We start from the raw sequence: 16921 nt of genomic DNA on the forward strand, positions 1-16921 counted from the left end.
TCTTTAACTTTACGAGTTTACTACACTTAATGCCGGAAACTTTCGTATTTAATATAGTGTACTATACTGTATTGTAACAGTGGCTGTAACCCGATTGAGCTAGTCCTACCTTTTGCATGCAAAAAGCGCAAAACGATTGAGCTTCATGAAAAATAGATATTGTCATTCTAACAATTTTCCAGTATCTACACAATTTAAAAATATAATCGGATTGGTAAACTCCAAGTTGAAGTTTCAAGTTCGCGTTTCGAGCTGTACCTATTTACATTGTATTATAAACATTTGTCATTATTGTTTTCGTAAACCTACTTTTCCAATATGTAAGACATAAGCATAACATAAAGACATGCAATTTTCAAGATGAATTAGTATCAGCGTGTCACTCAAACTTTTAATTTCAACTTTGAGTGTACCACTCTGACTGTTAGAATTGCAGAACGGAGCGCAATCGAGTTCCATTTTTTGATGGTGAAAAGGTAAAATGGGCGTAAACTTGATGAGTTTTTTACATGCAAAAAGGTAGCATGGGTGCAATCGTGTTTCATCAGCATGTGGCACCAGTAAAAATATAATTTCTAAATAATTAGTTTTCAGGTAAGTTTCAAACATACAGTTAGTATTTGGTACAAATATTATAGTGTCAGAGGCTTAAATATTAATAATACATTTTAATATTTTATCTAAAATCAAACCGATCGATCTAGTACGATGTTGAGATATTTAGTATCTACAGCACTCCTGGTAGTTGTGAAACTCAGTAGTAATATAAGTGTATAACACGCGCTAGACGCTCTTTTTTTGGACTACACAAAACCGAATAGTGATATTTTGATCAACTTTGTGAGTTTTTACATATTATTAAGTCTAACACAACAAGTGGTTAAACCTTAAACACTGTACATTTAAGATAAATAAAACGTTAAAAAATATTGAAAGCAAAGCAACTGAAGGCGGGATGGTTCATTAGCCTCCAAAATAACAAAAGGTTAATTGCATTTTCCTCCAAACAATGGGGTTAAAATTATGTCCATTTCCTTGAATGTTGTTCAATTATTAAAAATATTTAACCGATATTTTTATAAAGAAAAACCAAATATATTTATACGGATCAGTATTGTGAGACAAATTTAAACAGATATTTAAGAGAAGCTCTCTACATAATTAGAAGCTACTAAAATGGGTTAAACTGATTATTAAAAATTCGTATTTTTTTTATTAACATGGAAATGTAAACTGCTACCTAAGTATATTATTAACATCTATAATGAAATAATGTAAAAATAATGCTAACGAAAGATTCAGAGCTCTCCGATGAATATATTTTGTGTACCTACATTAAATATATTTTTATTATTTTTTATTTGTAGTAGAAAAAATTTCTCTTATCATCTGCATTGAAGAAGGTTTCTAGTAGGAAATTGGATCTAGTTGGTAATCTAGAGGGGAGGAAAAGTATAAAAATATTGGTACTTTTAAAAATAATTTAGAAAACTAACAAATTCATTAAGGAATAACATGCAGTTTTACGCAGTGGTAAAGCCAGATTTTTGAAAAACCAAATTTAATAAGTTTGTTTTCATCAAATATTTTTAAGTTTACCCAAAGAGAATGGAAACTTATTACATAAAAACGAAAATAATTCTTAAAAATTAAAATTAAAATTATTTCAACTTAATTATTTTATAAAAAACTTAGAAATACGTATACGAGGTTTTTTTCTCGTAGACATTTCAAGTTTATTTATTTATGAAATGTAAATCTTGTCATTGATTAGATCACTGTAATGTATGGGTTAAACATGAATTCAATGATTCATAATTGCATACAAAAAACAAATCTTAGTGCAGTCGCCTAGTAATATGTCAGCCATATTACTAAGTATAATTAAAGTAATGTATATTTCTATTAGTAATACGACATTTGGAATTGATTTTTTTTGAATTTTAATTGAAATATCTTATATGAGTAATTTTGTCTACATTTGAACTTAAAATGTCTATAAGAAAATGGTGCTTATGTATTTTCTAGATTTTTTTGGTTTTGAAATAAACTAATTATGAGAAACTTTTCATTAAATTGTCAATCCTTTGTTAAAAAATATTAGAATTTTATAACTTTTAGAGATAAAATAATTTTATCAAATAGGTAACAATTTTCAATGTTATTGAATTATGGTGAATTTTGTCAAAATTTGAACTACAAATACGTGAATAACGATACAATTCAAAAGTCGGTGTCACATATCCACTGTCCATCTGTCCGCCACTAATGCCTTTAGGAATCCCAAGGTCGGAATTCCAACACAACGTACATCCGGAACAGTTTAGGCTGGCCACCTGCCCGCATTTATAACACATTCCTGTTTAGAAAGTAGAAACACGAAAAATGCATTAATAGTAAGACGATACGGTTTAATAATATAATTATTTATTAGGTACCTATATATTATTTCATAAACATTCGTAAGAGTCGCGTATCGTTGTATTCCAGTGTTCTGAACGTTCACCACGAAAAATAATTAGTTCACCTTCGGTCCTTAAAAAAGGAACTCGTTCATGTTTAAGTTTGTGTTTTTTTTAAATGAACGCGTTCACATTCACGTCAATTGAAAACATTAATACGTATTAATTAATATTATTAATTCGTTCACTATAGGTCATTCATTACAATTTTTAATTTGTTTATAATAGGAATTAAAATTAAAAAATATAATATATTAAATTATATAATCAAAATATTTAAAAAAAGTATTTATTAAATTGCAAATAAATTAAGCTTTCTTAAAATCATTTAATTTCATTAAAATATAAGCGTCGTTCACGTTCACGTTCAATTTAAAAAAAAATTAGTGACGTTCGCTTATCGTTCTCTCAATATGAACGTCCGTTTTGCGTTTGTGAACGACGTTCTTTTCAAACACTAGTGTATTCAGCAATAACTGATCTCAAAATAAATATTTTTTATCGGAAAAAAATGAATTTATAATATATTAGGACATTAGGTATTATAATCAATTTGATAATGGGATGAGTCTTAAATACCTATCTTAATAACCTAGTCTTAATACCTAATAAGAACATATATATTTTAATTTCATATAGATACGCATACATTTTGTATTTGTGACTAGCTGTGCTACAATAGAAAAACAGATAACACAATATCCCAATTTTAATTTTATTTACATCTCACGAGTCACACATTGAAGTAATCAAAATGTATGCTGCATATAACATGTTTAACATAAATCTTTTAATTTTAGTCACTACACTTCAACCTTATAAATTGTAATATTTTAAAACTGATATGTTTTAATAACATTGTACAGTAGACGCCGCTTATAAGACTCACTTTGGGACCAGCACAAAGTGAGTCTTATAACCGAATGAACCTTATAGGCGAAGTGGAAAAAAAAAATTAATTACGTATTTATAAATTTTATTTTATTACATATTTTGCTTTGATTTTATTAATACATACATTAAAATAATTAAACGTTAATACATAATATTACATATAAAAATTATTTTTGAAAAAAATTAAATTTAAATAATTAAACGTAAATACATATTACATATAAAAATTATTTTTGAAAAAAATTTGTAATTTTAGTTTGTTTTTTATTTTCTTCTAATATTCCGAAAATATACTGTTCGTATTCGTATTGTATATTAAAATTATTACCACGGTGATGGACAGCTCTCCTTATCACGTCTAAAGCCACCAGATAATCAGTACACTATAATAACGATAATCGTTGCGATAAATGTGAACTTTTATCTGCGATAAAAATTATTATACGTTATTAGGTACCAACAGAAACTAGAAATAATCAACACGAATATTATTTAATTTTTCAATACCAATTTATTTCTAAATTATAACCAAAAAAGTTTGTTTTCTACTATTTATTTTACGAAATTTGAGTCTTATAACCGAAGTGTTGAGTCTTATAACCGATTTTTTTTAATGTATTTGGACACGTCCGGACCGTTCCAGACGATTTTGAGTCTAATAAGCGACTGAACCTTATATCCGTGAGTCTTATAAGCGGCGTCTACTGTATTATAAATCATGCAATACAGTAGACGCCGCTTATAAGACTCACGGATATAAGGTTCAGTCGCTTATTAGACTCAAAATCGTCTGGAACGGTCCGGACGTGTCCAAATACATTAAAAAAAATCGGTTATAAGACTCAACACTTCGGTTATAAGACTCAAATTTCGTAAAATAAATAGTAGAAAACAAACTTTTTTGGTTATAATTTAGAAATAAATTGGTATTGAAAAATTAAATAATATTCGTGTTGATTATTTCTAGTTTCTGTTGGTACCTAATAACGTATAATAATTTTTATCGCAGATAAAAGTTCACATTTATCGCAACGATTATCGTTATTATAGTGTACTGATTATCTGGTGGCTTTAGACGTGATAAGGAGAGCTGTCCATCACCGTGGTAATAATTTTAATATACAATACGAATACGAACAGTATATTTTCGGAATATTAGAAGAAAATAAAAAACAAACTAAAATTACAAATTTTTTTCAAAAATAATTTTTATATGTAATATGTATTAACGTTTAATTATTTTAATGTATGTATTAATAAAATCAAAGCAAAATATGTAATAAAATAAAATTTATAAATACGTAATTAATTTTTTTTTTTCCACTTCGCCTAAAAGGTTCATTCGGTTATAAGACTCACTTTGTGCTGGTCCCAAAGTGAGTCTTATAAGCGGCGTCTACTGTACTATGAAACTGCAATACAATTTATATTTAAAAATAGTATTAGGTACCTACAATAATAATTATGATTCGATGGAAGGATTTCTACACCAATAATATGATGTTTTTTTCAAATATTTAATAACTACCTGGATAGATTGAAGAGTAGAGAAAGATAACAATACATTATAACAACGTATCACATTATTTATAGTCAGTGGTATCACATATTATATTATTATGTATATACGATGTTGATGTACCTAATCAAGTAACATAATATAATCATATTGGGTTCAATAATCTACACTGGTTACTTACAGGCACTGCTTGAAAGAAGTTATGCGTTTGTTGTACGGAAGGCGTAAGCACACATTACGTGAAAAGTTAGTTAAGTAATTGAATAATTAATTTGATAACGGTTTATAGCATTAAACATAAAGACAAACGGCTAGGTGCTTTAGTGTGTGCATGTGGCATTTGACTTGTTCTCAAGTACGATGTATTTACTACATTTATTTGTTATGCTGGAAATCGAATTTAAATATTCAAACGAATTTACGATATTTGGCGGTATTTGTGACATTTTGTTGTTGTTATAATTATTCATATGTCTTGTATTCTTTTTTTCTAAATTATAAGCCATAGCGTTTAACAATGGCATTATATTATTCATACTATTTTTATTTATTATAATATTTATTATACAATTATTATATTATTATGATTTATTATTCATACATTTTGTTACAATTAATGTGCTTATTGGTTTTTTTTTCTTTTGTTTCTAATTTTTAAACTATGGCGTTTAACAGTGACACTATTTCAGCACTAAAAATTTAATTTCCAATGAATGTTTAAACTTGAAGTGATAGTTAATTACCATTTTCAGTTCAGTGGGTAATACATTTATTTTTTCTGACTAGAAGGTGGTAAATTGGAAATCCCCACTACGCAGTTGTCGAAAAGGTTATTGTCCATAGCAAAATGAATATACATGAGCGTATCGATAACTTATATCTTATATCAAATACTTGCTGGTAGATGAGTTACTCCGATGATAATCTATATGAAACAGTTTGGTATATCTAGATCTGAGAACAGCAAGAGCAGTTTGAGCGGCAATAATGTCGCCCGCTATTAAATTATTAGTTCTTTTCCAGCCATTTCTACGGCCTTAGATTATTAGACACCAACTGGATTCTGTCCTAATGGCTAGAAGTCAGTAACGACGTAACATTTTATTCATAATTTGTTTTTTGTTAATTTTAGTTGTATTATATGTTATGTTGCTTCGATTTGTAAATATGTAATTATAAAAAAAAAATTTTTGGTTACAGTATGAACTACATAATATGATAAATCTTTTTTTCAATTTTCAGTTCTTAGCTATAAAAATTTAACATTTAATATATTTTGAAACACAAAATAATTTACAGACTTTTAAAAGTTACTGGTTTTTCGTTAAAATCTTTTTTTTTCCTGGTCGCACAGACGCTTTAAAAAACTTCTTAGAATTTTGTTAATAAGTATTGTAAACTAGTTTTATTTTTCCACTAGAAAATATTTAATAATCAAACCATTATTTTACTAAAATAAAATGTTTACAGACAGAAAAATAATTATATCGAGACCAACCATCGCCACCAGCTTGAGTTGGAAATTCAGTAGATTTATATCGTAATATAATGCAGGTATTGTAGTGCTGTATTCTTAAAAAATAATGTATTTATAATTATAATATAATTTAAAGCCTTCTTTTTAGTATGTTAAACTATTGTTCTTTCAACAAAATTGGATATTTAAATAAAATATAACGATTTTGGTTATTTTTTTGGAAGAATCCGATGTAAACAAAGTAAAATATAATGTATCTATCTTTACGGTCATTGTAATGAATATGTAACACGCCCATGGAATTAAAACGGTAACCAGAAGATAGGTTAATATGTTAATTAGTGAGAATGCATGGACATATAATATGACCCTGACCGATAAAATGCCGAGTCCGGTCCGTCCCGTCACCATTCCATCGTAGTGCCATTAGATTATAAGAATACTGTGCATATTTCAGGGGATGGGATATCAAATTACTATAGTTCATTGTGTTTTTACACAAAATACAATTTTATAGTTTCAAATTCCTATCTTTTGACTACCATCATGATTCCATGGGTGTGTCACCTATGCATTACAATAGTCCTAATTGTATGACAAGTACATTTAGGACGATGCTTTTGTATCTGGTGGACAAATCAACTGGGAGGTTAGACCAGTATGTAGACCAGATGTTAGATATATGATTTCGTAAAATTGGAATAAAATCGATACGAGGAAGTTAGGTGAGAGTTAGTTGGTACTAAGATTATAGAGCTCTGACCTTCGGAGAAAACTCGAATGGTCACTATACCCCATCTAGTCACTTTATCCTTCTTTGTCCTACTTGGAGCGCAAACAGGGGAAACCAGAAATCAAATTAAAATAATAGAATGTCACAGTTATACAATATTAATTGAAATGTAAGTCTCATAGGTACTATGTTTCGGTAATATACATGATTTGTATGAAGTTGTACTAGTGAAAGACTTAATCTACTAACTAATTTTCCTGTAAAGTACCCTACAATAAAATCAATTAGCTTAAAAACGAGATTTTCAAGCAAAATTGGTTTTCGACAAAACTTATTTTAGTTTTTGGTGAACCCAACTCTAAAAAAATTTCTTCAGATATATCGCACTCTTGGAGCAAGACAGACCGCCTCTTCTTTATTTTTGTAGTTTTGAGAAAAATCAAATTAAAATTTAAAATTTAACCCAAGAATGTAATTTTTATTTTATTTCAGTGAGTTAAACCTTTTATTTAACATTGTTATCTGTACTTTAAACAGGTGTAGATTAGAATATTAATATCTTTTTTTATAAGTAGAATTTAGCATTATGGCGGTTTTCAATTATATTTCATCATACTATACTGCCATATTTTGAAATAGTGCAGTATTACATTGCGGTTAAAAAACAATATCAGCCATAAGACCTAATATGGTAGTCTTGTTTTGGGATATTGATTGACAATTATGCCACATTTTGTTTGTGTCAGTTTAGCATGGTGTAAGGCTACGTAAAATAATGTTGATTTCCAACTTTATACACAGAAATGGTACAATAATTTTTTTACTCTAATGGTTTAGCACCCCACAGATATGACCAAAAAATCAGATACACACAAAATAATAATTATAATAATATCATGAATAATTAATATTCATGATGAACATCAGAAAATTGTATACTTTTAAAACAATGTATTATATTTTAATAATAATAAACAAATTAACTTATAACTTAAAAATCTTCATCATCAGTAGTTATAGGCATTGTATTTGTAGTTATGTTTAACTGCTTAAAAAAATAATGGTATGTATCTGGTATGAATTTAGCATCACACAAATTAATGAGATCTCTTTTTTTTCTTTAGATATACCTGGTGGCTGTTGATACAAAGGATTTAGTTCCAATTCAATACTTTTTTGTTTTGATGTTCTTGTTTTTCTTGAAACTATTATTTCCAAAAAATAATTTTGACCATAGGATGTTTTGTACTGAATTCTATCTGGTAAATCTTTAGACACTTTAATAATTTTGATGTCATTCCATGTAATTTTTTGTCCATTTGTATTTTTGTTAAAGTTGTTTCCAATACTCATACTCATCTTTTTAAAATCAAGAAAGTCTTTGTAAATTAACTCACTGACTTTAAAGGGTTTACCTGTTTTTTTAGCAGATTGAATAACTGTAGTCCATTGCTGAGGACTAAATATTGAACCACCTCTGAGTAATCTACTTTTCTGCTTTTCAATTACAGAATGAACATTATCCCCCTCATTCTGAGTGTGGCCAACAATGAGATATTTATGAGTTATAGAGGGTATGTTCAAATGTGTAACTGCATATAAATAAAGACTAATCATAAATTTATTTTTTTGTTGACCACAACAATTATCTGAGTAAAATATAGTGTGTTTGTTGGTACAATATTCAATTAAAAACTTATAAATACAGGTACTTATTTCATTTGCTCCCCTTTTGGCTTGATCTTCATTCCATAGGTAACAGTTGGCTTCAATTTCACCCATATTGTACACTGTTAAGTTGTAAGTGGCAAATTTTCTTGAACAATAAAAATTTAATACTTTGGCTGATGGCGTTGTTAAAACACTTTGAAGGTCATAACATGCTACTACGATACTATTTTTATTTTTTAATGCTAGCCCTTTATCATTATTTTTTTCAACTCTGGATAATTAAGTTTCTTGTTTATGCAATAACAAATTTTGTTCTAGTTCAACTTTTTCATTGTCATTACTGTTATTAAATTTTTCATATAATCCACACTGATCTTTTTTTGGGATAAAAAATCCAATATTAAATCTGGTATTGAAGATGTAAGAGTATGTAGAAAATTTACAAGATGATACTTTATTAGCTTTACATTTTGCATCAAACAATCTCCACATTTCTGCAATAGTTAGTGATCCGTCAATGAACTCCCTGGATGTTTGATTTCTCAAATAGTGTGATTCTATGCGTGCAAATGAATTAATGTGATCGCAAATTTGATTAATTATTTCTGGAACCTTTTTTTTTGTCTGCAAATGTAATGTTATATATATTATATTTATCAAATAACTGATAGTATTAATAATACAATTATTATAATTTAACAGTGACCTTTTATACATGTCTGTCCAATACCATATAAGTACACTGAGTTTTTATCAGTGTACTAGACACCTTATATTTTAAAATGCGTAAAACGGTTTTTGGTTCGTTGCTATTTAATTTTCTGGGCGAAGTAAAACCGTATAAAAAAAACTATTTAAGATATCGATTTATATTGAGCCCACAAATTGTGAACAATTTTATTTTTTTAAGTGATTATTGTGTATGCGGGATCAGTTGGTTCTCCGTTACCTAAAATGTACTTATACTAGTTATACTTACTACAATATTATTTAATGCTGTGTTGCGGTGGTAATAGATAATATTAACAGGAGTTAGAGCATAATAATATGTTGGTATGTAGGTATACTGTACACAAAAAATGTCAATAATATATAGATAGGTAGATACGAGCAATTGCAGGTATAGTAAAACTATACCCACCAACTTATGTTAATGCATATTATAATTAAGTCTTTTATATTATATTTACTAAAGTAATACTCTATGTCTCTGTAGACCTACTCTGCCTTGTAAGTAAACTTTAATAGAACATAAAGCATACTCACAATAGTTTATTTAAATTCATTATTTTTTAGTTAGAGTTGAGAACGATGTTGATTTAACTAAATTCGAGTAGTTGTTGGGAGATGCGCAGCATTGACCTAAATGTTTTGGGCCAAATGATTGTTCTTTTTTAACCCTTTATAGGGCAGAAGGTGCTAATAGTCCTATCACTTCCAAATTTTGTTTTTCATATAATGTTGATGTTTGTATTCTATATTGGCAAAAAAAAATTTTTTATCCATTGAGTTTTTGATTTACAGGGTGGTAAAATAATGATCGTCTAGGTCAGCGTTCAACACCTTATATGATCGTTGGTAAAATATTTTACCACTTCTTTAAAAATAAGAAAACAATTATTTTCAATGAATAATAATAGTATATTATAGTTCAAACAATGAAATCCTGTATAACAACACAAATAATCATTTTTACAAGGTAAACATTTAATAAAACAAATCAAAGTACAAACAAAAATTAGAAAACTTTTAACAATATACTAAAAAAAATAAAAAGAGACTGTTGTAGTAATAATTAACAATTAGTAAATTATTCTTTATTTATAAAAAATAAATAAATATACTTCATCAAATATAATAAGTAACAAATCAACAAATAAAATTAAACAAAAGGAATACTTTAGGAATAACAATAAAATATTATTAAGACAGAGTACAGTGGTTAGTGCTAACTTTTTGTTTATGTGTAAACTATATAAATCATTGGAAATGATAAATTAACATAAACTCATTATCAAATATGTTATTTCTGCAACTAATATTATTTCAATTTTTGTTTTTATGAATTTTAATCATCTTGGTTTAATAGATAAGTAAAATCAAAATCAAGTTACGAATTTAGTATTAACAGTTCAACAAGTAACAGTTTATAAATAACAATTCCTTTAAATATTACATAATTTACATTTAAATAAACGTTGTGGTTTTCTTATTAGTGTTTTTTGTGAATTTATTAATTTTTTATTATTATTTCATAATAATTACAGCAATTAGTGGTTAGTACTATTTTTTTTTCTAGAAAACTACATCTTAGTCTATTAGATACTTTAAATACATACATTGAAATTTCACAATAGTAAATATTCACCATCTATTCGAAGCTTTGCCCTTACATTACAGTTTTTCTCATCAAAGGCATATATGTTTGTCAGGAAACCATTAAAAAATGTACTACATCTACTTTCAAAACTTGGTATTCAGTAGTTGATGGTGACCCAGGATTTACAAGAGAAGCTTTTGTAGCTATTCAATCACCAATCACGTATGAAACAATCTCCTCAACCAATAATATGGAACATTTGTAATTATGAAATATCAATAAGATACCAAATATCCTATTTAAATAGTACATTATATGGACAGTTGTACTTGGATACTAATGCTGGGGAAGACAATGAAGATTTTGACAATGCACAAGAAGCAACAAATGCTTTGGTTTGCTTTGCAATTTGTGTTAACGGTCATTGGAAAGTACCTCTAGGCTATTTTTTGATACATAGCTTATGTGGGAATGAAAAAGCCGATCTTCTGACTAAGTGCATTGAACTTTTGTATGGAGCTGGTGTAATTTTCCATTCCATCACATTGGATGGAGCTCCTAGTTAATAATCCACGTGCACTTCACTGGGATCGGGATCAGATTTTGATTATAATCCTCCAAAATTTAAGGCGTGGTTTAATCATCCATCCCAATTAATTTTATTTATTTTTTATTTAGTCATTGATACACCTACTGGTAAAAGGTTTGTTGATGATATTAAAACACCTGACCTAGCTATCCCTAGGAGAGCTAAAAGAAATTTCAACGAGGCTCAGCTTCAGATTATGTACCAAAGAAATAAAATTAAAGTCCTGAATAAAACTGTAGCACGGCAAAAAAAATTATCATCTTTAGTAGCGCTTTTCAAGCATTTAAATTCAAAAAAACCTTCTCAGTGATACAGCTCATGATTGAGTGGCGTGGAAAAATGAAATATTTTATCAGGCAATTAATTTTTTGATTAACCTACCACCCACCCAGTGGCTTATCCAGGGGAAAAGTAAAATAAAAAGTAGAACATTCACCAAATCCCATCATTTGCAATATAGCTTTGGACGAAATGGCGATTCGGAATTAAGTTGTATTTTTAAATGGAACATTTTGTGGAGAAGTTGAGTTAGGGACTGGCGGTGAAAACATTACAGATAAAGTCGAAGAAGCTAGCAATGCTTTAGTTTTTTTAGCGCCTTGTATAAATTGACATTGGAAGATTCCATTAGGATACTTTATAATACATAGTCTTGCCGGAACCGAACGACAAACCTCTAAACAAAATGTTTAGAATTGTTTGCAGAAACAGGAGCAAAGTGTTATTCAATCACTTTTGATAGAGCTTCAACAAATATTTCCATGTGCAAAATAATGGGATCCAATTTCGATTATTATTCTGAAAATTTTAGGCTCTTTTTTAATTTCTTCCCAACTTCTAAGCTACAAAACATACCTGTCTATATTAATGGGATGGTTATCACATGCTTAAGCTAGTGCAAAATATATTAGGAGATCAAAAAAATAATAATGGTGATGGCCAATATATTAAATGGGACAACATGGTTATAGAATTACATGAAATTCATTAGAGTAAAGCATGCAGCTAAGCAAACATTGCATGCAGCAGACCAACTAAAAAATAAAATAAAATGAATGTTCGTTTGGCAGCTAAACTACAAACTCAAGTGTGAGCTCAGTTATTATTTTTTGAAGAGGTAGGTTTAATGAAAAATGTAAAACCGACTGCAGAATTTTGTCAATACATGAATTATGTTTTTGATTTATTAAACTGTCGAAACAAATTGTGCAAAGGAGATTATGATTTTACCCATAAATGAAGAAACTGTTTTTAAAGCTAAACAATTTCTTGAACAATTTAAATTGTATGTCGATTGTCTAAAGTTTGAACCATTACCAACCAATTTGGAAGGAGAGCTAATATTAAAAAGCCAAAGAAAACCTGGATTCACGTTAAAGTCTCATCATATGTCTAACAAACACAATAAATTTATTTTAAGTTTTAAAAAAAGAAAGAATGTCATTTTTACCGACTTATAAACTTAGCCAAGATCATATTAAGATATTTTTTAGCGCTATGAGAGCAGAGGTGGATATAACAACAACCCAAATTTGATGCAATTCAAATCTGCTTACAAGCGTTTGTTGGTTCGACATAAAATACAAGGTTCAGTGTATGCTAAATGCTCTCCACTTGATACTTCTAATATACTTTATGTTTAGTGCAAGCAAAAGGACGGACGCAGCCGCAGTTCACACTGAAATCGATGGAAATCGATGTTGAGAAGCACATTTTATATGATGAATTTGATCACGATTACAATTATTACCATATGCCTGAGCTAGAAGAAATGTGGTGGATGTCGAACAGTACACAAGCGGCTTCATTGTACGAAAGATCCAAAAAATTAATCTCTTTGTAAAACATATGATTCATTTCTAACAGTTGATAATGATAACCATCAATATTCTTCCAAGTTGTTTTGGCTAAAAAATAAGGGGAGATTAATAAACGTATCTTCCGTTGCTCTAAACATGTTTAGTGACAGCATATATAATTAGAGTATGTAATGAAGATTTATTGAGTTCTGACAAAATAATATTCAATTCAAGAGAAATAAAAGATCACATAACTATAACAAGATCCGTTAGATATCCACCGTAGCCATTTACTAAAATTAATAGTTGATTGTTACATTTCCCTGCGATTTCATCATTTCGCGAAATCGTATACTTTTGCAATTAGTGGTCTGAACATACTGCATGAGTATACAAAACAAATTTTATTTCATAACCAATAATTCTAATTGTTGATATTTTAATAATAATTTTGTTTTTATTTATTATTAATCATAATGATAATGATGAAAATAATAGAATGTGATCAAATAAATATTATAATATGACCAACGATTCACTGAGACACTAACTACCATTATTTAACAATTATATATTTTAAAAGTATTTTTAATAGTATAATAGGTATCTCCTATATTAATATTATAAATACTAATTAGTATAACAATTAAATAATATAAGCATTAACTATTAAATAAAAGCAAAGCAATCCGAATTCAGTCCCACCTTGAAGTTATTGCTGTCCTTATTGAACTGAGAAACCCTCAATGCATCTGTAATATTTATGTAGCTAACAGCAAAAACTAAATCATACAACTGCTGCCAAAACCTTTTATACTTTTAGGGGACTTCAATAAAACGTAGTGCCCCCGAAACCGATAACAGCCGCAGCATATAAAATGGATCCACAATTGCGAGAAGTACAATAGAAAAAACTGTTTGTAACAAAAGAAATCTGATCCAATATTAGGAGGACACTTTATTGATATGTGTTTGTCGTCGATGCTGCCAAAACAATTTGGAAAATTCCATTTCTTTATAACCGATCTCGGAGTTTTTCCAAGTTTCTTCCGTATGTTTAGGCACATATATGAGTTGTAAGACATTCCAAATTTCTGTACCGACTGCTTTCACTATTATGCCCACAGTTGTACGTCCGACACGAATTGATAAGAACCACATGAGGGCGAGTACCTAAAAAAAAATGACACTGAGAAATTTATATCAAAAAAAATCGGGAACTCACAGTTGCTGTACAGTAGGGGTGGAGTGAGCCTCGGTCATAGAGTACTATATATAGTCACTATATTGGATGTATTAAATTTGAATGCAATGATAAATATCATTAAACATACACGAAAAACGATTCTAAACTGAGATTATTTGTCAGTCTATGATATTTTATTTATTTAATATATATCTTAAACCGTTTTATGGCGAATCATTTAAAATAATAAAATAATGAAATTTTCATATTTTTATTATTGTAAAAATTTAAAATTTAGATGTCACCATCGTAAAATCAATATATTCATCACTCTATTCAGAATCTTAAATAATTATAAATTATATTGTTTTATGAACAGACGAAGTGCTAAAAAAAAATGGAAAAGCCTAAGAGACAACTATTTACGATACAAAAAAGAAATAAAAGGTACAACAGGACAAGTCACTGAAAAGTATCAAAATTGGCCGTGGCAAGTCAGTTACAATTTTTAAACAAAACTTAAGCTCCGAGACTAACGATTTCCAATACTACAACTAAAATTCCATTAGAGATACAGACACAAGAATTAACTTCTCCTCCACGTATAACTACTCCACAGGCATCAACATCATTTTTAGACGTCGAAGAATCGGATGAACCAGAATTAAACACGCTTACTGATTCAACATTACCAGCACAGAAAATAATCGAAACAAAAACGTAAAGAACCTAATCAAACCGGTTGGCGTAGACAAAGTTATTGATTATCTGCAGAATAAAAAGAAACATACATATGCTAGTGTCGACCACTTATTTCTCATTTATGCAGGAACCTTAAAAAGAATTTCAGAGAGGAATAAAATAAATGTTAAACTAGAACTTGCTAAATTATTCAATGACATGGAATTAAAAGAACTAGACGAACGTGGCCCTTCAACTACACTTTCCAAACATACTTCAATGAGCAATTATTCAACTGACTGATTTTCTTCAACCAAAATCAAAAGATTTTCAAAACGTGATGTCATCATCAGAAAACTATTCTACAGGGTATACTTATAATGAATATCATTACCAACACTTACAATAGTTACTAATATTAAGTATAATAAATAATAATTTAATTGATTAAAAATGTAATTTGTTTTTAATTAGTTATTTTTATTGCATACCTGAGGCAAATAAATTACAAGTCTTTCTGTTGCGGTCATTGGATGAATCCAGTTTGTAATTCTTTTTTTAATCCTTGGTAAAATAAGTTCGTACAATTCTTCAAAACTATCTTAGGACATCTAGAAGTACAAATAAAAATGGTCTTCATGTGACTCATGTTCATGACATAAACGGTGGTATTTGGGATCATTTTCTCTTTTTTTATCTATTTAATGAACCCAAATTCGCTTCCTTTTTTGTTGACTTTCAGCTATTGTATATAAAAGTAATAGTTCTTCTTCGTCTGAACTATTGTACAAATTTTTAATCTTTAATGTAAACTGTACCATCTATACCTTGCAAATGTACTAACAACACTGATACACTGCTATATCAACACACAACCTACCTATTTTAACATGACGCTTTGGTTTCTGTGTGACGTATGTAACGTCAGCGGTAGCGTAAATAACGCGAGGTGAATGACGCGCTCTGTCTTACAGAGCCTTAAACCAAAGAAAAATGGAGCAAATTCCTGTGAACAGTTTAAAACAATGAGTCTTCTGACACATACGTCAAAAATCCTAACAAAAATAATAAATCGGAGAATAGAAGGAAAAGCAGAACAGTACTTAAAACATGATTAATATGGATTTAGAAGGCAAAAAGATACACGAAAAGCAACTTTAAGACTGCGAATGTTAATTTAAAAACAGATAGATATAAATAGAGTTACATATTTAGCCTCATTGATCTGGAAAAGACCTCCGACAGTTGATTGGAATACAATGCTGCTCACATAACGAGAAATAGGTGTTGAATAACATTACCTAAGAGTTATTCAGTCTACAAAATCAAACAGTTTGCATGGAAAAAGAAGAAATTACTGCAAATATAAAAAAGTAGTCTGACAAGGGTATACGTTATCACCTCCACTATTTAACTGCTACATCGAAAAAGTTATAAATACAGTGAAAGCCAAGCTAACAAGACATATAGTACTATAATTTGCTTTTTCCAGTTCATCAATTTTGGAAAAATATTTCACCAGGAGAATCATGCAAGAGTGTTCCAATTATTGTGTTCACTATATACCTACCCTCAACATCTGGTTTAGTT

At 28.8% G+C, this 16921-nt stretch overlaps 1 pseudogene; it reads left to right on the forward strand.

The window, feature by feature from the left end:
* The first annotated feature begins 12716 nt into the window (after nucleotides 1–12716).
* Nucleotides 12717–15634, forward strand: LOC111038759 (annotated as a pseudogene).
* The last annotated feature ends 1287 nt before the right edge of the window (nucleotides 15635–16921 follow it).

Source organism: Myzus persicae, unplaced genomic scaffold (assembly GCF_001856785.1).
Source record: "Myzus persicae strain clone G006 unplaced genomic scaffold, MPER_G0061.0, whole genome shotgun sequence".
In the NCBI taxonomy this organism is placed as follows: Eukaryota; Metazoa; Arthropoda; class Insecta; order Hemiptera; family Aphididae; genus Myzus; species Myzus persicae.